The sequence below is a fragment of the Dipodomys spectabilis genome, unplaced genomic scaffold, assembly GCF_019054845.1.
Source record: "Dipodomys spectabilis isolate Male_0828 unplaced genomic scaffold, ASM1905484v1 ptg000002l, whole genome shotgun sequence".
In the NCBI taxonomy this organism is placed as follows: domain Eukaryota; kingdom Metazoa; phylum Chordata; class Mammalia; order Rodentia; family Heteromyidae; genus Dipodomys; species Dipodomys spectabilis.
In genome coordinates, this window is record NW_024870679.1 from 48,610,824 (window position 1) to 48,638,395 (window position 27,572).

The following is a 27,572-nucleotide window of genomic DNA, read 5'->3' on the forward strand; positions in this document are numbered from 1 at the left end:
CTCAAGCCCTGCATCATCCTCGTCTGGACCTACCCACAGAGCACTGGCCTCTTCCCTCACTGCTGCACTGCAAAGCTGGGCTCTGGGGTGCCTTGAGATCCCAGGACCTTTTCCCTTCACTCAGAACCACAAGAAAATCAGAAATCATGTTTCATGTTTGCCGAGCTGGTTGCCATCCCAGCCAGGCTGGCAGGGTTAAGGCAGTAACCCTCCCAGGAAGTGGCCCAGGGAATCACTTGGACTGAAGAACACAGGGATGCCCTGGGGAGGGGGTGGTAAGGGCTAGGCGCTGAGTTAGCCACCTAGCGAGTGTGCACTAATCCTCGCAGGCCATGAAGGGCCCAGCCCTGCTTCTCACCTTCAGGGACTCGCCCCCTCCCTTCCCCAGACCCTCAGACATTCCCATCATGCCTCATTCCTCTGCATAGGTTTCCCTACAGGTTTGGGGTCTAGTGTATGAGATTTTTTTTTTTCCTTCCCAAACAGGATGACACTCTTCCTTCCTACCTGATAACAATTGATACCTTCTAATTCTTATCCTTTTTGTTTAATCTAAATTTTCTTTTATATTTAGTTGGCATGTAATAATTGTGTATATGTGCACACACATACACATATACACATATTGTTTTGAGCCACTTGAGATAGATTAGCAGAGGAAAACACATTTGTGAAAGGGATCCTAGAGCTATGTTTGCATTTAACTCATATATATATATATATATATATATATATATATATATATATATATATATAATTGTTTAAAGTATTTCAGCCCAACAACAAAATAGATGATAATATAATGAACACCAGAGACCTTACAACCCATCCTGTTTTTAAAAAGACGTAAGAAATACAGTGGAAGTTCCAGCTCAGTGCTCCACAATCATGGGTCCTCTTCTTTTCCCAGAAGTTGCAGCCCTGAACTTGATCTTACCACCTCACAGTTGTTTTCTGGCACCTACTCTGTGCTAGGTGCTGCATTTCACTGGCTTCATATGATTACTGGGTATGTGTGTGTGTGGGGGGTGTAAGACCCAAACCCACTCTGCTAACAATTCCTTCCTGTTCAAATCTTCAGTTCTACTTTTTTGGTCCTGTCTAACTGTCCACCTGTCATGTGTGAGGGCAGCAATGCAGTGCTCCCAGAACCTGCCCCATCACTAGCTTTGTGCTCAAGACCCTTTTCTTCTCTAGGTCAGAGCATCATCTGGAATATATGGGCTTTAACCCAGATAATGCCAAGGGCCTTGAGCTCAACCTCTGTACAATGTGAATGGGGCTGCTGGCCAGATGCCAGAGGTGGGATGAGCCCTCCTCTCAGGGTCTTTGGGGGATGACTTCCCAAGCACAGGTTAGAGGAAGACATGGAGTGATTTTAGGGAAAGGTGAGTGAGAGTCTTTTTTAATAGTACTTTATTTCATTCAATGGAAGGAGAGGATTGGCAGAGAGACCTTGGGATCCTTACTGCTTATGATAAGGCTGTATTTAAGCCAACACAATTCAAGTCAGGGTGAATTAAAGTATTCGATATGTAACCATGTGGTAGGAGCGTATATATTCTCCAAAATGGGAGACAGTGACCTAAGGGCAGGCCTACTGGGCATGCCTTATCCCTGAGAGAGCAGAATGTCAATCCCAGAATTGGCATATCAGAGCCCAGAACTATTGGGGTGTAGGGGGCGTTGATGATGGTTGAACACTTTCCCGCTTAAAACAGCTCTTCTTTTTCCAAAAGAAGAGCTTTGTTGCCAGACACTAATGGCTCATACTTACAATCCTAGGTACTCAGAAGACTGAGATCTAGAGGACAGAGGTTTGAAGCCAGCTCAGGCAGAAAAGTCTGCAAGACTCCATCTCTAATTAACCAGCAAAAAGTCAGGCTGGAGGCATGGTTTAAGTGGTAGGGTGCTGGCTATGAGCAAGCAAACTGAGCTTTGCTGGTTTTCAGAAGTGGTCTGTCTGGTAGGGACACTGAGAGTATACAGCAAGCTGAGCTGCCTTTCTTTACCTGCCAGGGGCTGCTTACTGAATCCAAGGCCTCCAGAGAACCACCATGTGGGACTCACTAGCCCAGCTATCCAGCTTCTTCTCCCCCTCTAGTCTGAATCTTAGGTCTTCTGCTTCCCCTGGGTTGGAGGTTCCTCTCTGGAGTAAAACTAGTTAAAAAACTTTAAAAATCCCAAAGAGAAACCACTAATTAATTAATCAGTGCTTACACAATATCACATGACCAAGGCATTCTTGGCTGTTAGGTCTGTTCCTGTTAAGGGTTTTCTCCAAAGCCATTCCCTTGCTAGGGGAGATTCCTGGGTTAGAAAGCTCAGGATGCTGAGCTATTTAGGTGGTCACTGTCTGTCTACACACTTACATCTGAACCACCCAAGTCCTGGGGCCCTCCTATTGAGAGCATCTGAGAACCAGGAATCTCCCTTCATGCCCATTATGGCAGGTCTCAGAGCTGGTGACCTTTGACTTCCCCCTTTACTCACCTGAAAGTTGGGTTTGCGGTCAGTTCCTTAGGGTCCCAGCACCCAAAGAACATTCAAAATACAGTTCCATGAATCTTTGCTTCCCAGCATCAGTCATCCTTCTCCTGGCTCCAAATTGCCCATGTTGAGACCACACTCTTCCACCTGACTCCTACACTGGCCAGTCCCACCTACATGCTGCCAGACAGACCCCACGCTGTCCACATGACCCACAGTGGCTGGCTCCATCCCTCATGAGCTCACAGCCTATGACCTCAGAACCACAGGGGTCAAGGCACTCTAAGACACACCACAAAACACCCGTGTTCTTAAAGCAAATGACTAATGCCATTACACTGAGTGAAAGAAGCCAGACAAAAAGGCTGGATAATTGTATTTATGTGAAATGTCCAGAGAAGGCAAATTCAGAGAGACAGAAAGTAGATAAATTAGTGAGTGCCAGAGGCTGCAGGAAGGGAAACGCAGAGGGAGGTAGATGGAGAGGAGTTTCTTTGGGAAGTAAATAAGAACGTTCTGGAATTAGACAATGGTGATGATTGTACAACCTTGTGAATATACTAGAAATCACTGAAGTGTACATGTTTTCAGGGTGTATACTTGTAAAGGGTGAATTATATCTTGATTTTTTTTTATTAGTATAAGTGGAAGAAGTAGCTTTGATTTCCATTACAGTTACTCTCCAGCTGGCGGCTTTACCAGCTGTCCTTCTATGTCTAGAGCCTATGATACCCAGGGATGAATCTATGCCACCATGGTGAAGACTGTATCAGATGGAGCTGTGGCATGGCTGCAGATGGGGCTACACTGGTTAAGCTAGGCCTCGGGGAGGGGGGAGGAACTCTTGGGAAACCCCTACTGGAGTCCTGTGGTCCCACTGATGAATCCCATACCAGGGCGATGAGCATTTCTGTAAAGCTAGCCACCAACCAATGCCTTTGTTCTCTAAGGATAGACCTTGGCATGTAAATCTTATAAACCACAGGCGATTCCATTCAGATCCAGATAGGACATTGAGATTGCAGTGACAGGCCCACAAAGTCACACAGCCTCAAGGTCCATCGGGAACAGCAAGGGCTCAGACCCGACCTCATTATGAGAGTCAAACCTTATCTGAACAATGGTGGTTTATACTTACCATCTCCCTCAGGAAACTGAGACTTGGAAGATTGGGGTTTAAAATCAGCTCGGGCAGAAAAGTCTGTGAAACTTCATTTTCAATGAACCAGAAAAATGCTGGACTGGAGGTTTGACTCAATTGGCTGAGTATTACCTAGGAGCAAAAAAGCCAAGCAAGAGCACCAGGCCCTGAGTTCAAGTCCTGGTACCAACACAAAAAGAAAAACATAATTGCCCTTCCTCAAGCAGGAGCCACAAGTATGAGGGCAGCAGCCACTGATCTTTCTTTCTTTCCCTTTCTTTTCTTTTTCCTTTCTTTGTGTGTCAGGGGTTAGGATTTGGGAGACTTTTTTTTTCATAGAAAATGGTGCTGGGCACAGTGACTCATGTCTGTAATCCCAGATACTCAGGGGACTGAGGCCAACTTTCAAAGCCAGCCCAGGCAGGAAAGTCCATGAGACTCTAATCTCCAATTAACCACCAAAAAGCTGGAAGTGGAGGTACGGCTCAAATTGTAGAGCATTAGACAAGTGAAACAGCTAAGTTGGAGTATGAGGTATTGAATTAGAGCTCCAGAACCAGAGTGCGTGTGCGCACAGACAGACAGACAGACAGACAGACAGACAGACAGACAGACAGAGCTATTCCCCTATAATATATTTTTCTGCTCCTGGATTTTCTCATAGACAATCTTTCTAGTCAAAGGCTAACTTTTTTTTTTTAGCATATACTAGGCACAGTTATAAGAATATAACATGCATCGATTCAGTTAGTCCCCTTAACAAGCCTATAGGAAAATCATTATAATCCCTACTTCATTGAAGAGGAAACTGACCGTCAGAGAAGTTGTGCAAGTGGTGGGATCTAGAACCGTGGCAGACTGTCTTCAGACCCTGGATTCCCAGCTAGCATACCACGTTGCCTTTCTAAACAGACACAGGATGTGCTTCATCATCTTTGCTAATCACTAAATGATGTACCACAATTTGGACACAGCACCTTTGAACTTGCCCTACTGTTGAGTTTTTCAAAAACATTTTTTTTTTGCCACTAGAATTTTGTAATAAACATCCTTTGTACACATATCTTTACAGACTGGCACTATTGTTCCATAAACCAGACTCCCAGAAGTAGGACCAAGGGTCAAAGATTGTGCTGAGTTATGATAGCTATGGGGACCTTTGTTTGGGGCACCTTCTTATTTACAAGGCATGCTGTTTTTGCTTCCTGGGTTTGAGCCTGTCTCAAGGAACACAGAACACACATCTCTGTGCCTTTATCTCCAGGGGAGTGGAGGACAGGTGGTTGCTTCTCCATTTTCCTCAGTGTTCCTCTGAACACGTGTTGTGTCTTTCCTAGGACTGGTCCAGAGACCTCTCCGAGTGAGACACCCTCAGTGGAAGCTGATCTGTGTGTTCCTTCCTCTCACTGACAGATACACTCAGAGGGGTGGGGTGTTTCCTGACACCAGCTAGGCAGTGAGAGGTTCAGGGAAGGCATGATTCAGCTCCCCCAAATCTCATACATGTGCTTGCCCAAGGAAGAGACCCTGAGGGAGATAATAGCTTCCATCCCCATTGTACCTCCACCATACCATAGGTACAGGGGCTCGTTCTATTCAGGAACCCCTAATGATTTTAGTTCTGATTTGTAGCACCTTGTAGCTCACTATTCTTTACAATAGAGCCCTGATGGGCAATGATGGAGCCAGGTTTACACACGGGGTGCATGGCACATTATTCCAACCTGGGAGCCCAGCAGCAACGTTGTCATGGTGGGACTTCTCCAGCTCTCTCTGCCTGCTGGCTCCTAGGAACCATCTTACTAGAAAGGCACAGTGTAAATATTTTGCTAAGCTGCCAAGAGAGGAAACTTACCCAGGCTGAGCTGCCCGGTGCTGGGCGCTGGCCATGGACACAATGCTCAATGAGGGCCATTATCTGGGAAGGGAGGACTGTTTGTTTCATTGCAGGATGGTGCCAGAGCCCACAGCCACCAGGCTTGCTACTCTGGATGCCACACAGAAGAGTCTCCTTGCACTCAGCAGACTCTGCGGTTACGCAAGGCCAGGCCAGGAGGTGGACTCTCCCCGGCCTGGAGCCAGGCCTTGTTCCTTCCTGCCTGAGCATGTCCGTTTGAAAGTGTTCAAAATTGAGGGCCTCAGTGTTTGCAAAATATGCTTGGGCCCTGAACCTGCTGGTCTATTCCAAAGGGTGGAGTGTTAAGGAGCAAGGGTGCCCATCCCTATAGCTCCTGGCCCCCACCTGCCGGCCCACTGCTCCCAAGTCTCACCACACTCTGCTGGGCTGCTTTTTCCTTTCTCTCTGTCTGTGTCTCTGCCTCTGTCTCCCTCTCCCTCTCTCTCTCCTTTTCTCGGCTATACCTGCTCTAAGTTCTTCCTAAGCAGATGGTCCACTCTTTTCTCAAAGCTTTCCTTATGTGACTCCCCAGGCCTCCGGTGACCCAAACCAAAAGAATGCATTTCCAAGCCAAAAGCAATCTTGCAAGTATCTATTCCAATGCCCATTTTCCAGATGAACAAACAACAGCTTGGAGTTGGGCAGCCTGAGAAGAGTGAGTCTGTGTGAACGCCAATGTGATCTCCTTGTGAAAGTGTTTTTGCCTTGTGTCTCTTAGGCCTTGTGTTCCTTCTCTCAGTGAATTGAGCATGGCTAGACTTCAGAAATACAGCCGAGTCTAGTCACTTGCCTTGACCTCTGGAGCTGCTGTTCTCGTCTGGGGCTCCGTCACCCCCGATGGGCTCTTGATGCTGCCCTGACCTGCAGGTGGTCTCCACATGGCAGCCAGGGTTCTCTCCTCCTCTCAGACTTCCTAGGCTTCTCAACAGTCCATCCCCAAATTCCAGCCCTCTTTCCCTCCTCCTCTGTGCCCCACCCTACCCTCCAGATGCACTAGCCTCCTAGTTATTTACCACCAAACAGGATCTAGCATCTTCCCAAGTGCCCTGTGTAGATTGCCACAGGCCCTCTGGTCCCCTCTCATCTCCTTTCCTCTCCTCTCCTCTCCTCTCCATTCCTCTCTTCTCTACAATCCCCTCCCTCCTTCCCCTCCTCTCCCCTCCCCTCTTACAGCATCTCACTTAGACTCATCCTCCCAGCTGTCCTGAATTCAACCTCATTACCTCCTGATGCCACTTTGTCACTATATTGTACTAGGAAGATATCTTAAAAAAAAACCCAGAATATTGTGTTTGTGTGAGTGCACATGTGTGTATCTGTTCATAAACACAGAAAAGGTAATTTGTCTATTTTCCTGTAATAGTTGTCTATTTTCCTAGGTTCTCAAGAGGCAGGTATTGTGTTTCATCACCTGGTATGGTGCTTGGCACCTTTTATCTAAACAGGGCAGATTTTTTTTTTCAGTGCTGGGAATTAAACGTAGGGCCTAGTACTTGGTAGGCAGGAGCTCACATACTTGAGCCACGCCTCAAATCCTTTCAGCTTGTTTTTCACATAGGGTTTGGCAGTTTTTCTCTGGGCTGGCTTCAGACCATACCCACAATCACACCTGACTGGCAGGGCCAATTTAGGGATGGTCCACTTCCCTGGCATCACTGTTGTCTCCCTGCACCCCCCAACACAGGCTTAGCCTCTCCAAAAGAGCACAATCACACAGGTAGCCACCGAGAGTCACTCAGCCGTGAGGACCCAGGTCTGGCTGGCCACTCTCTCTCATGGGCATCTTGAGTTTGCAGGTGCAGGAAGCTTCTCCTGCACTTTAAAAATTCTCCATGGGGTGACTCTGGGCCCCTCTGGGATTGGGACAAATGTCAGTCAAATGAAAAAAAGAGAGGGGCGGTAAAGAAAGAGGACGGTGAGGCTGACCCAGGAGAGGAGGATGGAGGCATGGAAGCCACAGATGATCCCAAGGGTGCTAGTCAACAGTGATGAACCAAGGCAAGATGGCAGAGCTTGTCCTGACAGGTGGGTCATGTGGTTTTCACTCTCTGCCTTCATTGGCTCAACAATTACCCACTGAGCAACCACTATGCACCAGACTGACTAGGACCAGGGGCCTGTCCCTCCTCCAGGACTGTCCCCACCCTCAGACTGAGAGGGAGATTCTTCCAGTACTATTCACCTCCATATCTGTAGTAGCCCCAGTGTAAACCCAAGTCATCCGCCTGGTCTGAGCTTGGGGATCCTCTCCTGCTCCCCGGAAGGATCCTTCATTTCTGCCTCATTTTGCCCCCTGCCTCCACATCTGGCAGAAAAAGGCTCAGCAAGTAACCTGCTTCCTATAAGTGGTGCTGGTCAGTACAGGACTAGGGATGCCATACATGTCTACACTGCGGCCTCGTTCCTCCTACAGACCACAGTCTCCACCCCTGGCTGCTCTGGCCTCCTGGCTTCCAGTCTGCCACAGGGCTTCTGAACCCGTATGTAAAAGAAACACCCCACATAATTCTGTTTTAGAGTCTGTGTCTATGAACCATGGCAAAACATGAACTCCCTCGCCACCTCACTCACTGATGTACCTCTTCCCTGTCTGTCTCGGGCAGAGGCTCACAGCTGTAGCAGCCGGCTGGTCTGCCCACTCAACACCCTCAGCCCAGGGCAGGGTCTGCTCTTCCCTGGCCTTTTCCCTAACATGGAGAGCCCACCTGAGCCCCTTCTCTCCACAAGTCTTTCTCCTATCTTACAATGGCTGGATCAACTATCTCCAGAAGGCTCTGAAACATCCCATGGCATGTACACAAATACATGCCATCACTCCCTTTCTGGGTTGCTGGCTGGCTCACACCCCATCTTCCTATTCTGACCATGGGCACCATGAAGCAGCACCTCATCTTCAGATCTTCACATTTTTGTTATCTGGTCAACCATAATCGCTTACTGAGCACCCTCGGAATCCCAGGGTTTGCCTGGGGATGTAGAGAAGGAAAGCAGAAGTGGGGATGTACAATAAGAAACTGCCCTCACCTGGACAGAGACAACATTATCACACATTTGGTCAGAGTAGAACTAGACAGTGTCCCTCAGAACCCTAGAGAAAGGGATCTTAATGCCTTGGAGGGGGGTCACATAGGGACAAGGATGGAAAATCCAGAAAGAAAATCCAGCAAGTATACAGGATCCAAATGTAAGATGTCACAGAGGGTTGGAGAAGCAGGGAGAAGAGGCTGGGCTGGACGGGAATGCTGATTCTGGATTTTGGATTCTTCCTGTAGGTCAGGGCTGGACATGTCCAGCTACTGCCTGGTTTTGCACATAATGTTTTCCTGGAACACAGCTTGTTCATTTTTATATACTATCTATGACTCTTCACCCAGCTCCAACAAAGTAGGTATTAGAGGCAATGCATGGATTTCCAGCTGGGGATGGCATAGTCAGATTTGTGCCTTACCTTGTCATTCAAAAAGGATTCAGGGAGGGGCTGGAGCAGACTGACTGGTAGAAGGACAGTGGTTGGAAAGTTGTTATGATTGGATGAATTAGAGATAGATACTCAATAACACTGATGATTTTTATTAAAAAGTATATGAAAAGCCAGGCACTAGTGGCTCATGTCTATAATCCTAGCTACTGGAAGTCAGCCTAGGCAGGACTGTCCATGAGACTCTCATCTCCAACTAACCACCAAAAAGTTGGAAGTGAAGCTGTGGCTCAAGTGGTAGAGTGTCAGCCTTGATTGAAAAAGCTAAGAGACAGTGCTCAAGCCCTGAGTTCAAGTACTGGCACATACACATAAACACAAAGTATATTAAAAATTGCTATGTACCCAGACTGAGCTAAGCCTCTATATGTATTTCTTCATTCAGTCTGCACAGGAAATGCTCAATGTAGCTAGAGCTGTTATCCCTGATTTGCAGAAGCAGCCCAGAGAGGTTAGGTAGCTTGCCCAATGGCATACAGCTAGCATTTAGTTGAACCAGAATGTAAACCCAATGGTCCACACCCAAGTTGAGGCCATCTATGCCAAGCTGAAGGTCTTCAGGGTCAAGCATGTTTGTTACTAGATCCCTTGGAGAAGACATAGAACTCGAGTCCTCAGAAGGAGAAAATCCAGCCTGGGTCGAGCCAGGCAGGAAGTGGGAGGCAGGAGTGTGGCTATTTTAGAAAAGCGACATGAAAAACCACGAAACTTCCTACCTGTCCTGTTTTGCTCCCATCTGTTCTCAGGAACAAGGCTGCCCCTCTGATAAAAAGGCGTTTCTCCCCACACAGCGGCTCTTCCACTGGTGCTGGGGAGCGGGCACTAAGCTTAGCACATGTTAGCTATTTTTAAGGAACTATATAAACAAACAGGGCTATGTAAATAAGAAAAAAAATGAGGTCATCCCTTCACAATCTAAAAATGTCCCTTTTCTATGGAGTGAGCAGAAAACCTAAGAAAGGATCAGGGCTTTTTTATTCCCCTGAGTCCCTCCCTCTCAATCCCACAGTATTCCAAGTCACCAGGCCTGGTCCTTCCTTCCTCACACGGGTGGACGGAGGAACAGGTAGCCTGGGAGCTGGAACACCTGGTTTCACGCCTAGCTCTGTAGGCTTTGCCTAGAATACCTAAAGCCACCTCCTTAGGCCCTGACACCTGGTTGGATCCAGGTCACTCTGGATCCAGCTGCCCATGTTCATGGCTCTCCAGTATGAGCCATGGCCTGGTCTACCAACCAGCCTGTCCCCTTGACTGTCCTGCTCTCTCTGCTTGCCCTATACTTTGATCTATTAGAAGAAATGTAGGAACACTTATTAGGAGAGACTTCTATGCCTCCTCTTCCTATTTTTATGCATATGAGGATAATCAAACAAGGCTTGCTGGGTCCTGCTGTTTGACTTGGGTTTGTACTAAGAAGAATTTTGAACCTTTGTTGGATACTGTCAGAGATACAAACCAGAACTCCCTTCCATCTTTCCCCAGTAAACAGTCATACAGAGCTGAAGACCACTTTGTGGCTGACAGATTCACCTTTGAAAATCTGTAATCATCACATCACTGTATGGAGGTGATTCAGAATCCTTTAATACTGAGAAGCCAGGCCAACAAAGACAAACAAGAGAAAGGACCATTAGAGGTTTCAGCCCATATAGCAACAAAAGGATCATCTAGGATGGAGGTCAGTAAAAGGCCAAATAGCAAATAATTCTAGCTTTGAGGGAAGATGGTCTCAAGCAGCCAGAGATAAGTATAAGCAAATAGCACTGCTACGTTCCAATAAAATTTTGCGTATGAAAACCAAGTGGCAGTCTGGATTAGGCCTACAAGCTATCATTTGTAGATTCCTGATCTAGAACTTCAGGTGTTGATTTTTTTTTTCTACAGCAAAGCAGATTATTACTCTATGAACTTTCATAATAAACAAATATTTAAAGTTAAAAATCAATGAGCATTAGTGAGCTACCACTTCAACCTGCTTATAGGCATTACACTCAAGCTTTGATATTTAAAAATGTCTTCTAAGACAATAAATATTCACTGCTGAGAAAATGCTTCTTTCTCCGTTTTCAGATGAGCTTTGTGGTAACCATTCATTCAACAATCATGTAATTCTGGAGAAAGCTCTAGTACAAGCCTCTCCTGAAGGAGAGCTGTGACTTCCTGGTTCCCTGCCCTCAAATGACTCAAGCTGGGAAGAGAGGCTTCCCGAAATCTCAGCTGTGCTAATGGACTCCACTATCTCTGGCATGGGAGGGGGGAGGGAGGAAGTCTACCAGATCACACACATGCTGTCTTAATCCGAAACGCTGCACCTCCTGGATGCCACACTCTCCAGCAGCCTACCTGGTGGGCCAGACATTCTCAAGATCACCTGAACCACTTACCAGCCCTGAGTCAGCACCCCATTAATCACACTACTCTCTACCCCCGGGGAGAACAAGGAAAAGGCCAGGGCCAAGTTTCTGGTTGGAACTGACAACTCATTTCCTGCAGGGCCAGTCTCTTCTTCCATAGATTATCCTTGCAGCTGGCAGCACCCGCGTGATCAAAGGAGAGTTTGAGTATGCAGTAGGAGAGGGAAAATGCTAGCCAGGCCCATGGGAGGGAATCCCTGAGGCAGTGCTCTCCCCTTTCCAGCTCTGCCTGCGTCCCACAGGGGGTTGTGTTCCTATTAGTTCAAGAACTTATTGTAGACCTTGTAGAATAAATCCAGTTCCTGTCTATGACTACTAGTGGACAAGAACCATACACGGTTAACTGCAGGATTCACAGAAGGGAACACATGCTAAGTCAAGGTACCTGGGGGTGGAGGTACTCTAGGATGACAAGAAGGGACTCCATTCATTAGAGCACCACTGATTCCTATTAAAATGCAGCTCTTCCTAGGGAAGGGTCATCCTGGAAGCCATAACTGCCTTTCTTCAGGTAGAAAAAGGAAAAGAAAGTGCTAGGTCTGCTATAGCCAGAGGTTCTGCCCCTTACTAGCTGTGACTGTCTTTGTATTACTCCGTGCCCAATTTCTTATATGTACAAATAAGTCCATAGGATCAGCCTTACTAGAGTTTTTGCAGGGCTCAGTGTGTGCCAGGCCCTGTGTCCTGCAAGGGCTGATCCCTTGACTCTAGAATCCTGCATTGGGATCAGGTGGTTGAGTTTAGCAGTTGGTGTGGCCAAGCTGCCTGCATGGTGGCAGAGAATGGGGGGAAGGCTACTCACAGGTAGGGAGTCCTTGTCATGGGTGGCCAGATTAACAAGGACTCTTTGAGGCAGACATCATCCTATGCTCACTTTGAAGGTAAAAGTAATACTTCTTGCCTGTGAAACCAGTAATTGCTATAAAAAAAAAAAAACCCCAGAGACTACCAGAGGTGGGCCCTAAACTCAGGAAGAATTATGCTCCTCAGGGTCACTGCAAATGTCCCTCAAAATGGGTCTCAGTGCCCATATTTTCTTAGGCACTTGGAAATTTTTTCCATCTTGCATAAGAACCCTGGTGAGGCCAAGTCTGTGGGCCTGGGTGTGCCATCCAGCTGTGGGCATATGGTGACACTGCCTCTGTGAGATGGCCTGCAACCCTGGCCCCCTCTGCACAAGGCAAAAATATCTTCTGCTCATAGCAGACCCCTTGAACATCATGGCTGAGTCCCCTGGCCCCCAAAACAAGATATTGAGCCCCAGAAGAGGCCCTGAGGTTCTGAACCTTGATTGTGTCAGAACCCAAATATAACAAATGCTTGTAATCCTAGCACTTGGGCAGAAGGATTGTGAGTTCTCAGCCAGACTAGGCTACTAGTGAGCTCATGACCAGCTTGAGCTATCGAGTGAAGTCCTATTTCAAAAGAGAAGAAAAATAACACAAATGCAGATTTCTGTCCCCAGAGAAAGGATACAGGATCAGTCCCTTGGCTTAGTCACAGAGTGTCTGATCCAGAGGGTCTGAGTGTGCCCAAGAATCCTCCTCCTTTGCTTCCTCGACCACATCACCTCTTCCTCCTCCTTATACTCTTCCTCCTTCTTTTCAGCCAAGCACAACCTCTCTCCACCCTGCCAGCTGCGCCAGGTGATCTCAGCACATTCTGTACCAGACAAAACACTCAGGGACTTGATCTTGATCTTGATCCAAATTACTACCAACACCGTGCATCTAACTCTAGCCACAGTCTGAACATCTAGCTTGAGCCCCTAAGATGTATCCAAGGAGCCACAAACAGGTGCACATGCATGCGCGTGCACATGTGTACACACACACACACACACACACACACACATACACACACACACACACACACACACACACACACATATATTGGGTTGGAACCCTCCCAGGCCAATCTAAATCTGCATCACTGGAACTAGGGTCCAATTTCAAGCCTCCAATCCTAATTTTGAGAACTCCTGCCAAAACCTGACATCTTTCCAATTCTACCCACAGGGGTCCTGAAGACTACTGTTGCCCCTGAAAGCCACCAGAAAGCTTAGCTGCACAGTAGGTGGGTGGGCAAGCATGTGAGGAGGGGGTCCTGGAAAGCAGGGATGCCCTCTGGATAGGCAATGAGGATGCCATGTTAGGGTTCCTTGAGAGCTATCACTGGGTTCTTTGCCAGGGACAGGTTGGAAACTAAGTAACAGCAACACATTTTAGGGAGATAGCACAGGGAGCAGTGGCAGATCGCTGACACCCAAAAATCACCCCAACCAAAGCATGGCAAGAACTTCCAGAACTGGCCTCATCGAGGCTAAGGAAGGCCATAACCATCATGATAGCAATGATACATTTTAAGAGAATGAAATGGCAAGCTCATGCGTGGTCAAAATAGTATCCAGCAAGCCTGCCCAGCAACAGCTATGTCCTACCTGTGCTGAAGGCACCACTTCCGATGACCGAAACTGAAGCGCAGATCTTTCTGAAAGCCAGAGTTCATGTCCACGCCTGCCACCACTGTCTCTATGCACTGCTCTTCCCTCTGGAGGGCAGAGCTGGCCCAGCCTGAGGCTCTTGCAGCTTCTCCATGAGCTACTGTGAGGTGGCTGAGTTTGTGCCTCCAATCCTGCATGGGGAAGGCCATGGGTAGAAAACCATAGTTAGAGTCTTCTTGGTCAGTTTTGGGCATAGAGCAATTTCTGTCTGATCTCAGGAGATCAACCCCTCCCAACATGCTTTTCTTGGTGAGGACCCAGCCCCCATCTCCCTGTGGGAGACAGTGGGGTGGGGTAGTCCTGGAACCCATCATACACTCCCTTGCACCCAACACTGAGTTTGTCTGAGTTTCTCATTCTTCCCCAGTATGGCAGGCAGAGTTCAAGACAGCCCAGAAGTTGACCTGTTCAGAATAACGGTCTTACATGGTCCCAGCAACAGGGTAGCTTATTAGGCTTTGCCATATGACATAAGTAACCTTCAAATAGGCAGAGTATTCAGGACTGAGCAAATCAGGAAAACCATTCATTCACTCACTCACTCACTCATTCATTGTGTTAAGTCTTGTGTCAGAACTCAGGGCTTAAGCATCATCTCTGAGTTTTTTAGCTCAAGGTCAGCACTCTACTACTGGAGCCACAGCTCCATGTCCAGCTTTTTGGTGGTTAACTGGAAAAAAGAGTCTCATGGACTTTCCTGCCTGGGCTAGCTTCCAGTTGTGATCCTCAGATCCCAGCCTCCTGAATAGTTGGGATTATGGGTATGAGCCACCAGTTCCCCATTTTTATTTTTATGTTTATGTTTTACATATAAAATATACTTTATATAATATTGTTATATTTTAATTTTTGGTGCCCAATTATTTTCCTATATATATTTTTTGGTCGGTCATGGGGCTTGAACTCTGGGCTTGGGCTCTGTCCATGTGCTCTTCAGCTCAAGATGAGTGCTCTACTGCTTGAGCCACAGCACCACTTCCGGTTTTCTAGTGGTTTACTGGAGATAAGAGTCTCACAGAGTTTCTTGCCTGGGCTGGTTTGAACCATGATCCTCAGATCTCAGCCTCCTGAGTAGCTAGGATTACAGGCATGAGCCTGCCCAGCTTCATATTTATATTTTTATCTTTCAGTACTGTGGTTTAAACTCAGTACATCATACTCTCACTTGGCTTTTTCTGCTCAGAGCTGGCATTCTACCACTTAAGACACAGCTCCACTTCTGATTAATTGTAGATATGACTCTCACAAACTTTTCTGCCCTAGCTGGCTTCAAGTTGCAATCCTCAGATCTTACTCTCCTGAGTAGCTAGGATTACAGGTGTGAGTCACCAGCACACAGCTAGGAAAATCTTTTATAAATGGAGTTTTCTCTGCTAGGTACAGAGAAGTCACAGACTGGAATCTTTAGGATTCCTTGGGCTGAAAGGCAGACAGACCACATGGGAAGGCCCTAGAAGCAGCCACTGGGAGCTAGGAATGATTGAGTGGCTGAATACCAGAAGGGAAGAGAACCCACAGTCTTAACACCAGCAGCAAACTGGGTTACATTGACAGGAATGAGCGAGAAACTTCAGAATGCTCCTCAGAGCCTCCAGCCCTCAGTTACCAATGCCCCCTGTCTGCCTGAGCAGAGCTCAGACCCTCTACAGACTTTGGACCCATATGGCACTGAGCTAATAGTTAGGTATGGGACTTAGTCACCAAAGTGGAGGGCATTTGCTAAACAGAAAACCCATACAGTCTGTAAAAGTGACTGGTATCTGGGCACAGGCAAGGATTACCTACAATAATAGACATAGGAACACACTGTCTTCCTGAAACCACTAAACAAAACAGAGTGTTCAGGCCAAGGGAAAGCTGGATCAGGGCAGGTACTCAGCAGTGCTTAACTGGGTGAACAAACGAATGTGAGTGCATCAGTTTTGGTTTTGCGGTACTGAGGTTTGTACCCTGGCTTGCTAGGCTGGAGCTGTACCACTTGTACAATACCTACAGCCCTGATTTTTGCTGGTTACTTCTAGGACAGGGTCTTGCTTTCTGCACTGGGGCTGCAATCCATCTATATTAGGCTTCCCATTTTAGCTGGGATCACTGGCATGCACTACCACATCCAGCTTCCCCCTGTGGAGATGGAATCTCATGGACTTTTCTGCCCAGGCTGGCCTGGCACCAGAATCCTCCCAATCTCAGCCTCCTGTGTACCTTAGGATGACAAGCACACTCATAGCACCAAGCCTTGGGTTGTGAAGGGATCTCACAAAGGTCTCTGCCCAGGCTGGCCTCAAATTATAGTCCTCCGTTTCTCAGCTTCCTAAATATTCAGGATTCTAGGCATGAGCTATTGGTACCAGATTGCCAATTGGTACCAATTTTTAGTAACCCATTTAGCAAGCTGTTGTAAGAATCAAGTAAGACAATCCAGAGAAAAGTGCTTCTTAAAGCAGAAAGCCCAAGTTTTAGCTGTGTATAACTTGGCCTGTGCAGCCAAATGGTTGTCTTTAGAGTCTTTGTGGCTTGTCTGTTCCAGGTAGGATGGTGTTGTAATGGCTGAGAAGGTGGTTTCTAGAGCCAAGACACTTTGCTTCAAATCCAGTCCTTTTCCTTATCATCTCTACAGCTTTGGAAAGTTGCTGTGTGAGCCTGAAAACAGAACTAAAAATGGCGAACACTTCCCAAAGTTTTCATGAGTCAGTGCATACAAGACCTGGAACAATGTCTGGCACGGTCAAATACACATAGTTACTATGGACTTTGTCAGAGTGGAGCTCAATGGTGAGAGTCTGGAGTAACCTGGGCCCAGGCCTGGGGTATTGTCCCTTGCTCCTCCTAGGCACTGGGCTTTAGATTAATCCTGCTTTAGAATAGCTAGTACTTGACAAGCCTATGGTACTGTTGATTGCTGCAACAGAGCATGCAGGTCACCCAAGGTCCTCCACTGTCTCCTCCAGCCATAGCTGCCACTGTTAAACCCAGCTATCCCTGTCCTGTGCACACCTAGAATCATATCATACCACCACCTCATGGTGCCGAGGTTGGACTTGATGTGTGGTTCCCTTCTATCACTTCCTGATTCCATAATCTGACTATCCAAACTATTCTTAGCTCATTTCCCATCACTCCCAAGTCAGACCTTACACCCTCCAATAGACTGTCATTAGTAAGAAAAAAATTAGATGGTCTATTCCTTCTGCTGATTTCCACATAGTTCCTTCTGCTTAGAATGTACTCCCCTCCCCCATAGCTAAGTCCACCTGGCCTGATCCTACCCATCTTCCCTCCATCCCATGGCTCAGCCAGCTCCCACAAAACTGGACATGAGTTCTTCCTCCCAGGATGCTCACAGCATCGTTGCAATGCTTCTCTTGAGACCAATGATATTGCCCAATGCATGAAGTCCAAATTGTTCAAATCCCCTGGAGGTGCCTTGCACAGAACCAAGGGCAACAATTCTCACTAGAACCTTCTTTAGTTGTTCATTCATTGAACTGATGTGCATCTCTGGTGGTGGGTGGTGAGTTCTGAATAAACTTTCAAGGGTAACACAGTAGACTTGCAGTTCTGATGGGATATGAATGTGAGAAAGACAGGCTATTGCAAACAGAGGGTCTCCAAATGGCTAGAATGTTTAAGAAGTCACAGGCTATCCCAGTGACTGGGGAAAGGTAGCAATGACCCTGGAGGGAGAAATCAGTGGCAGAACATGAAAGTTGTAACGGAAGAAGCTGGACCTGCATTGGAAGAGGAGTGAGGTCATGGAATGGTTTTGATCTGTGAGGTAATGCCCTGCAGATGAGGGGTGTGGCATGAGGAGGAGATGCATGGGCAGAAGCAGGAGAGACTTCACAGGGAGCCACAGGAGTAAGACCAGCACGACCCATCCATCACCTACCACCCTTGTCTCCACTTCAGTGCAGGTCAGAGGACTGCCCCAGCCACACCTGTATCCTGGTCATCTGAAAATATCACACACACTTCTGAGGTTCTAGCTGGCAAGTAGCACTGGCAAGTAGCACTTCTCTACCACTTCTCTAAATGCCATGGGAATAATAATAGTAATAGAAATATACAAATAAGAACAGAGCCTCACTGGCTGGCCAGAAAGTATGAGGCAACAGGAGTAGAGGGAAAATCTAATTGGAGCTACACTGGCCTCTCTTAGCCCATGCAAGGAAGTCTATCTGCCAATCTCCAGAAGGCCACTGAGGCAGGTACTGAAATCCAAGGATAAAAGAATCTTCCAGCTGGACACTGATGGCTCATGCCTTCAATCCTAGCTACTCACAAGGCTGAGATCTGTGGTTTGAAGCCAGCCTGGGCAAGTAAGTCTACGAGATTTTCATCTCTAACTAATCACCAGAAAGTACATATTTGGCTCAAGTGGCAGAGTGGTAATCTTGAGGGGAAAACACCAAGGGACAGTGTCCCATCCCTGAGTTCAAGTCCTAGTACTAGTACACACACACACACACACACACACACACACACACACTACTGTAAGTCTCCAAAAAGACTTAAGTAGAGAGGAAGGAACTGAGACCACCTTTTCTCTTTCACCTTCCAGTCCCACGATTTTGCTGATCTAGGAGCCTTTGCTGATCCAGGATGGCTTGACTGTGCATTACAGATACTTCCTGAGTATCTCTCTATTCTTCATCAACATCCTGGGCCCTAAGATCTTTTGGCATACCCCCTCCCCTTCCCCAGCCCACTGTCTTACCTTGCCTTAAAATTTAACTCATTGCTTCCAACTATCCTGATGGCTGTAATGTGCTTCACAGGTCCTGAGCTAGCTCCCACACTGGGAAGTTTCCCACCTAAGGGACACTTCCAATCCTGGGCAAAGCCCTTGCCTCCTCCTCCTAGACATACCAGGCATTACAGAGGTGCTCTTCTCTTTTCCTGTGTAATTGACAGCCACTATTTGATCTAACCAACATGTTGTCTTGATAAGAGGGGAGCTGACATTTGAGAGTCCCTACAGAAATGTTGAGAAACAGGCTGACATTGGACTTGATGCCCACATCATTGACTACTATCGGGTGGCAAGGCAAGATCTCAGTTGGTGCTTTAGGGAAAAGTTCGAAATCCTGAGATCCATTGGCTAGCCAAGACTCAAATCAAAAGAGAGAAGTATTAAAATAGGCTACCACCCACGTATCCATTCTGAAAAAGTTACTCCAGAAATTAGTTAAACAAAATTAAAGCTGCACAAGAACAAGCAATTCAAGAAAGGGCACACAAGAAATGGTGAAGAATATAGAAGAAAAGCAGAAAATGCATAAGGTTCTCTAAACAAATATCTGCAATGATATTATCTTGTTGGGGATTAGCTATCATTCAATTCTCAACACAAATAGGAAAATACCTACTTCTGGAAGAAAATTGAGATGCGGACCTTCTAAACTACTGAGAGAGAAGGTAAAGGGAAAAAATATAATAAATAGAAGGAAAGACATATAATAAAGGCATAAAGATGGCAAACATTAATGACAATGATATGAACAAATTAAATTACCCTGTTCTAAGTTAAAAGACCAGGATGGGCAAAAGAAAAAAAAATACAACTATATGTCATTTGGGAATAATACACTTAAATTGAGAGGGCTATGAATGTAGCTTAATGGTACAGCACAATTGATTCAATCAATTTCAAACATAACACACACAGACACAGACACAGACACACACACACACACACACACGCACACACACACACACACACACACAGAGAAAAGTTGAAATCAAAGAAACAAAAATATCTAACGGACAAAGTGTTAATAAAAAGAATGTCAGAAAGTTGGTATTAATCTTGGACTACTTTACAAAATGTTAAATAAAGTGGAATGCTTTATTTTTCTAAAGGGCCCGTTTCCACAAGGAGATGATATATTGTGAAGCTTTGTCCTCACTCTGACAGCAGGACCAAAAATCAAGGAGATGGTACATCCTCAGACCACAGGGAGAAGAGGTAGAGAAGCAACCAGTGTCTATAGGACTAGTCATCAGTTTTGGTAGGACATGTCACCTCCCAAGAGCCGCAAGGAAGATGTAAAGATGTAATTTATAGGCCTAGCTTCATAAAACCCAAGAAACAGACCAGATACCTTTTCTCCAATATCCCCTGTATTAGACTGCATGAAAACCTCATGTTCCTCTTCCCAGCCAACTTGATGTTCCCATTTGCCATATAGAAAGGCTAGAGGCCTAGAGAACAGGTGCATCTCTGTCTGAACCCAGAGCCTGCACACTCAGCAGCTACCTACAGATCCTTTCAGAGAGACAGTTAAGAAAACAGACATGTGCCTGCTTGGCCTAGGGATCTAGAAAGTTCCAGGGGCTAAACCCTCAGTGGTCAACATGTTCTTGGTTAGCAAGGTGGGTGTGGGTAGGGTATGAAGCATGCATTTCCTCTGGGTGCATTTCTATACTGTTCCTTGTAATTTGTGTGTGTGTGTGTGTGTGTGTGTGTGTGTGTGTGTTGGTCATGGTGCCTGAACTCTGGGCACTGTCCCTCAGCTCTTCAGCTCAAAGCTAGCACTCTACCACTTGAGCCACAGTGCCACTTTCGGCTTTTTCTGCTTACGTGGTGCTGAGGAATCAAACCCAGGGCCTCATGCATGCAAGGCAAGCGCTCTACCACTGAGCCACCTTCCCAGCCCCTGTTCCTAGTATTTTTAAGTAAGCATTGTTTTAAAGCACTTTTACAGTTGCTTTTTTAAATTAAGTTTTTATTGTGAAAATATTGTACAAAGGGGTTACAGTTACATGCGCAAGGTAATGCGTACATTTCTTATCCAGCATTTTTTTTAAAGGAGATCAGGTTGTAGAGATCAAGTGGAGTGGTGTGCATGTGAGGTGGGGTGCAGGGAATTGAGGTGCAGAGGAACTGGAGTTAGGGCAATCAGCATGATTGCTGTGTGAGTACACAGCTCCTATTTTATGGAAAGAAAGAGGCTCTGGTGGGAGGTGGACTGTGGGGCACAGCAGTATGATGCTATTTAACATCCCTGAGCTGGACAAATAAAAAATGGATAAGATGATTAATGTAAGCTGGGTGCAGTAGTTCATGCCGATAATCCTAGCTGCCCAGAAAGCTGAGGTACAGAGGATTGCAATTTGAATCCACCCCAAGAGAAAAGTTCCGGAGACTCCATCTCCAAAATAGCCAATGAAAAGCTGGACCTGAGGTGTGGCTCAAGTGGTAGAGCACCTGCCCTAAGTTCAAACCCAAGTGCCACCCACCCACCCACACACACACACACACAAAAGATGGTAAACCTAATGTCCTATATACTTTGACACCATAAAAAATTAAAAGAAATGACATTAAAGTGTCTTCTTTGTAGAAAACAATTGAGCAGGGAAGGGCTGCTGGAAAAAGGGGATCAAGGGGAACTCACCCAGCACAAGGACCAGGGCCAGTTCTGCACAGGCCCCCTGTTGTCATGATGGGACCTAGGTCTACCCTCTTACTCCCTCATGGCATCACAGCAGGGCCTGAGCTGGGAGATGTGGGCCTACAGCCTGCCTGGCACTAGATGGAGATCTCTGAAGCTAATGAAGGTGCTACATGTAAACCACAGCACACAGAGGAGCCACCCCCGTGGGTCAGGTGCAGCTGGGGAGGCGGCCGGTGGCTTTGAGCTGGGCACTGGCCTTCACACCTGACCTCAGAGGAGGTGGAGAGGGCTGGCTCCAAGGCCCACTGCTGCCCTCCTAGCATGGGCCACCCCTCTGAATGGACAACTGCTGCCAGCACACAGCAAAGCTGAATTTGATGTGTACAGGGATGAGACCTGTGGAGCAAATCTGTTTTCCTTTCTTTTATTCCTGCTGTTGTGGTCTATGGATCAGTAACAAACTAAGAAAATCCAACACATGGGGGCCATCCGAGGCAGGATCACTCAGAATAGTCCAGGTGAATAGTGCCAGGAGACGGGCAACTGGGAGAGGAAATGAAGAATTACTGGCATGCCTCATTTCCTCAATACCACTGAAGAAGCCCAGAAACCCAAAGTTCACATCATTAGGTCTTGAGTTCAGACTCTGGTTTCAGCCATTAATAGCTGTGTGACCTCAGCTGAAATGTTTAACCTCCCCCTCCTCCACATCAGAGCCTCACTTTCCTTATGAGTCAGATGGGAAAAGCCCTACCTCTCCTTGGACTTGTGTGGAACAGGTGAGACAGGAGGATTCAACAATACCCGGTGCCCTTCTTCACCTGTGGGGGAAGACCTTCCAAGTCTCCTTCTCACTGTCTCTCTCTTCCTCTGGCTGCTGTTTGGGGCTTGGGCTCAACTCTACAAGACTCTTGCCTTCGTCCCTGTGTTCAGACTCCAGGCTCTGCCTTTCCTGGGTGCTCATTTTTCCTCTGTAAGCCCATGTGACAGCCAGAGCACCGTCATCACATGCATCTGACCACACAGGGGCAGTTTGGGATCCTTGCTGCTCCCTGGCAGAGTTTTTCCCACCTGTGTGGCAGCCAAGTCAGGGATGAGCAGGATAACCCACAAGGAGCCAGAGTGCCGAGCCCCCTGTGTGGGGTTCAGGCAGGAATCTATAGCCCTCCCCCAACTCCTCATTGGAACTAGACAGAAGAAAGATTTGGGGTTTCCAGGCCTTACAGGGATAGGAAGGGGTGGTGTCCATGTTGAATGGGTGGTAGAGAGGCAGGAGGCTGCCCAGGTAAAGCCTGGACTACAGAGATATCAGCCCTTATAAGACAGTGGGGACCGGGGTTATTTCCTTCTCTCTGTCACAGTGACCGGAAGTGGCACTCATCACAGAGGTGGAGAGGACTCCTCCCCTCCTTGGGTTCAGCTGGAGCCCGCAGAACACTCCATGTAATTGACCCCGCTGATCCAGTGGAGAGGCTTCCACAAGACCCTGCTGCCACAGGGCTGGACCCCAGGGTGCAAAGGTGAAGGAAGGGTGGCCCCAAGAGGGGAAGCTCCAGAAGAAAATCAGTGACTCAAGACCCTCTTCCCTTTTCCTAGGAACCCATGCCTGAGCCACTTCCTCCTCCTCACATTTCCCTGGGTGCAGAGGGACAGGTGTTCTCACTGTCACCCTGATGTTACAGACTCCACTGTCAGCTGCCCGAGGGGGAAACAGACTTAAGTGTGGAGGTGTGAACAGGTTCACCCTGTCAAGGGAGAGCTCAGGGCTTTGCCTCAAATAAAACTGGACTCGCTGCTCTGCCTCAGCATGGTCTTATTTACCACTCGAGAGTCTCAGTTTGCTCAACTCTAAGATGGGAGCAACAGCACACACCGGTTTGGTATGAGATTTAAATAGCACAGTCACCTTTCCAAACACTGAGACCTTTCCTCCCTTCCTCTTCTGGCTATTTTTGAGCTTTCTGATCTTCTATCTACAATAACTATACCTAAAATAACACATGATTCCATACAAGATCCCTGTGATACTAAAAAAAAATGTAGGTGGAGATCCTGGGGGACACTGGGGGGCTGAGATACTCACCAAGGCTTTGGAGGGTGGGATGACCAGGGTTCACTATGGGGGTTGCAAAATGGGGTACTTGCTTTGTCAGGGAGAATGGCTTTCTGCACCCACAACCACCACCTCCTTATCTCAGATGGGAAGTCTGGTGACGGGAACTTCCAGTCCCAGTTAAGACACTGATCCAGGACCCACCCTGACCCCTCTCTAGTTCTTCCCTGCCCCCACTGCTCAGGGTTTAACAGGGAGAAGAGGCAGCCTCAAAGGAAACCATGTGTCACATGGAGTGCTTCATTTCAACTCTCTCCTGACTCTTTATTCCTTTTTTTTTTGGCAGGGGGGAGGGAGGGGGGCATGCTATTCCTGGGGCTTAAACTCAGAGCCTAGATGCTATCCCTGAACATTTTCGTTCAGGGCTAGTACTCTACCACTTGAGTCACAGCTTCATTTCTGGCTTCTTGGTTGTTAACTGGAGATAAGGAGTCTCATGGACTTTTCTGCCAGGCTCAGTTCAAACCACAATGCTCAGATTTCAGCCTCCTGAGTAACTAGGATTATAAATGCAGCCACCAGCACCTGGCTCCAGCACCCTTTTCTACACAGTTTCCATTGCTTCAGCTGTTTGCATGCTCACTACCTAGATGTGAGCACTGGTACCAAATCAGTAAGCCAGAGCAGCCTCGTGGGACCCCCGTACAACTTACAGGGAGTAATAGAGCCTGTGGCCATGATCTGGAGAGCTGCAGCCCTGGAGGAGCCCTCTGAGTGAACCCCAACTCTATAGTCTTCATTTAGAAGCACATCCAGCCTGGGGTCCTGGATTCGAATCCTGTGTCCTCTATTTCCTAGCTGTGTGACCACGGGTTGGTAAGTTATTTCCTTACCCTCTCCAGGGAGCTACTCTGTAGAAGTGGAGAAAGAGTCACAGCTACCTGGCTGGGTGTGGGGAGGGTTCTATGGGTGAATGTATGGAATGCTATCTAGCAACCCATCTCAGCATGTCAGTTCATATGGACAGAGTCCTCTTTTCCACCAGCCTGGCTCACAGATCCCCGTTCCCACTACTCCTTGGGACCAATGCACAGCAGCCCTGAAGTCTCTCCCTCCCAGCTCACCCTCCACACAGCCAGGCAGGTTGTCCTGACACCCAGCTCTGATCACATGGTCCCTAACCCATAGTACCTCAGTGCACAGCCAGGTCTGTCCCATTAGCACTCCAGTAAACCACAGGTCTCATCTCTGTTCCTCTCACAGTTAGGAATGTTTCTCTCCATTTAACTGCCAACAAATCCTCATGAGTCTGGGCGATCCCAGCTCCGATGCCACCTCCTCCACGCAGCCCCCATGATCCCCCAGTGAGAGGTCATGGTCTGCTGACTGTGATGTTAACCTCCTCTGCCCCGTGTGTGGAACACAACCACATTAACACTTGCCGGCCACATGGCAGACACAGCACACGATCTTGGAGGGCAGGACGGGGATGTGTGTGACTCATCTCTGCCTCACGCACAGAGCCTTGAACGTAACTGGTGACAGTTAGGAAGTGAATAGACACTGAGTTCTCTCAGTTTACTACCCCTGGGTGACAAGGGAAAATATCTGTGGGGAGTGAGGATGGATCAGCAGCCTGTGGCCCACATTCCTCCTGAGCGAGTTGCAGAGTGGGATGGGACCCCCCAACCCCGCCCCCAGGGCCCACAGCCCCATCAGAACTGGCTCCACTGAGATCCATGGTCCAGAGCCACAGAGGCCTGTCCAGGATCAGAATCTTCAGGTCAGCCTGGGGCCCTGGAGGCCTCAGCATCTCCAGCCTCCTCCTGCCTTCCCCACATGACCCCCACCCCCAAACACTGTCTAGATGGTGTATCTGCTGCAAGTCGTAACAAACCCTCATGTTTCTTGGCTACTTCTGATGCCTGTTGCCCACCATGGAAGGTACTAGAGTTTCTCCCTTCTCCAGTGTTCCAACATTCTGCTGAGAGTAGAGCTGCTCCACTGGCCACCCAGGACTGGGCATTTGTCTTTGCAGGCAGTGGGCATGTGGGACAGGCACCATGAGACAGACATGCCACTCCTGTGCCCAACACTGTGTTTGGCATGTGGCTGCTCAGTGAAAGCTTCTGGGTGGGGCCACGTGAGTATCAGAGCCCCCTCCTTTTCCCTCCCCCACTGACCCACCTTCCATCACCTCATTCAGCCCTCACTTTTTCCAGACTCCAGCAACAGGGGGATGGACTGACCTGCCATGCCCGGTTTCTCAGGGCATCTATCCTGCACTGCAGGTCTTAGAACCCTTGGTGGCCAGAAGGCAGCAGGGCAGGTGGACCTTTGTGTTGACTCTGATGCTGGGAACTGGAAGACAGGCAGATCTTTGGGGAGCCTTTCCAGATATGGGAAACAATGTAAAGGGGTGCTCCCCGCTCTGAGACTCTCCCCTTCTCTCTGCTCACCAGACTGTGCCCATCCTTCCCCAGGGCCACCCTGATCAGGCTGTCTACATTGCTAAACGTATGGAACTAAGGGGTGGTACATAGGTGGGGATGGATGAGAGGGACCTGGCTCTTACTACCAAGCTGCCATGTGACCAAGAATAAATCAAGTTCATCTGTAGACTTCAGTTTCTTCTTCTGACCACTGAAAGGCCTGGACAGGCCTATCTCCAAGGCCCCCTTCAGGCCTAACTCCCTGCAGTGGCTAATTTTTTTTTTTTATTATTAATCAGACTAATTCTAAGTAAAGAAAAAAAAATAAGCAAAGACAATACCCCCTCCCTCCTCCATGATGGGTCTCTAACTCTGGGAATATAAACGAGATCTCCTTTTGCTCCTTAAAAGACTGTCCCATAGAACCTTACTACATTGTTGGTGGGAATGTAAACTTGTTCAACCACTTTGGAAAGCAGTATGGAGGTTCCTCAAAAGACTCCACATAGAGCTCCCCTATGACCAGCAATCCCACTTTTGTGCATTTACCCAAGCAATCACAAACAAGACCATACTAAAGCTACTAGCACAACTATGTTTATTGCAGCATTATTTACCATAGCTAAGATATGGAACCAACCCAGATGCCCCTCAGTAGAGGAATGGATAAAGAAAATGTGGTATATATGCACAATGGAATTCTATGCCTCCATCAGAATGACATTGCCTCACTTGTTAGGAAATGGAAAGACTTGGAAAAAATTATATTAAGTGAAGTAAGCCAGGCCCAAAGAAACACAGGTCCCACGGTTTCCCTTATTTGCAATAACTAGTATATGTCTGAGTCAAGCAGAAAAGGTCAGATAAGTTGATGTTAGGGGAATGAACCCCAAGATAAGTATTCAAATGTTTTTTTTTTCTTTCATGCAATTGTTTCTAGTGTATTTAAAAGATGATTTCTATGTTGCTTTGTATGTCTCTACCCCACGGTATAACCCCTGCTTTCACTGTATTTGATGTTGGTATAATTTGTAGAGGGGAAGGGCAAATACAAATCTTTTAACTAGGGATACAGGTGGACTCATTGCAACAATGAGATGTACAAGTCGTTATGTCGAAAAACGAACTTTACAACTTTGGTGGGGGGTAGGAGGATCGGGTGGGGGGAGGTGGGAGGAGTATGAGAAGGAATGGGAAGGGGAAACAAAGGAGGAGGCAACAATGCCTGATAAGAAATATACTCGTTATCTTGCCCATGTAATTGTAACTCCTCTGTACGGTATTTTCACAATTAAAAAAAAAAAAAGATTATACCATGGTGGGGGGAGAAAGCCCAAACTGGATCACTTAAAAAAAAAAAAAGACTGTCCCATATGGGGTTACAATAGGTAACATATGCTCACATATACAAGAGGTCTAAAACATATTTGTGGTTGGGTGCTGGTAGCTCATGCTGGCGATACTTGCTATTCAAGGAGGCTGAGATCTGGAAGATCTCCGTTGAAATCTAGTCTGAGCAAGAAAGTCCATGAGATCCTAATCTCCAATTAACCACCCCCAAAAGCCAGAAATGGATGAGCGACTCAAAAGGTAGAGTGACAGCTTTGAGTAAAAAAAACTAAGGGACAATGCCCAGGCCCTGAATGCAAGCCTCAGTAATGGTGCATACGTGCGTGTACATACGCACACCCACACATACACACACTTGTGTACATGTTCTATCTTTTGAGTTTAACAGTCATGTGAAATAGGTCTGAGTCACTC

At 47.3% G+C, this 27,572-nt stretch overlaps 1 protein-coding gene across 1 annotated transcript in view; it reads right to left on the bottom strand.

Moving 5' to 3' along the window:
* The window catches only part of Hivep3 (HIVEP zinc finger 3), a 135,145-nt gene that overhangs the window by 59,871 nt on the left and 47,702 nt on the right, over window positions 1-27,572 (bottom strand). Inside the window, exon 2 of the mRNA XM_042684202.1 lies at window positions 13,861-14,054. The gene's annotated coding sequence lies outside the window, so the exon portion shown is untranslated. The remainder of the gene's footprint in view (window positions 1-13,860; window positions 14,055-27,572) is intronic.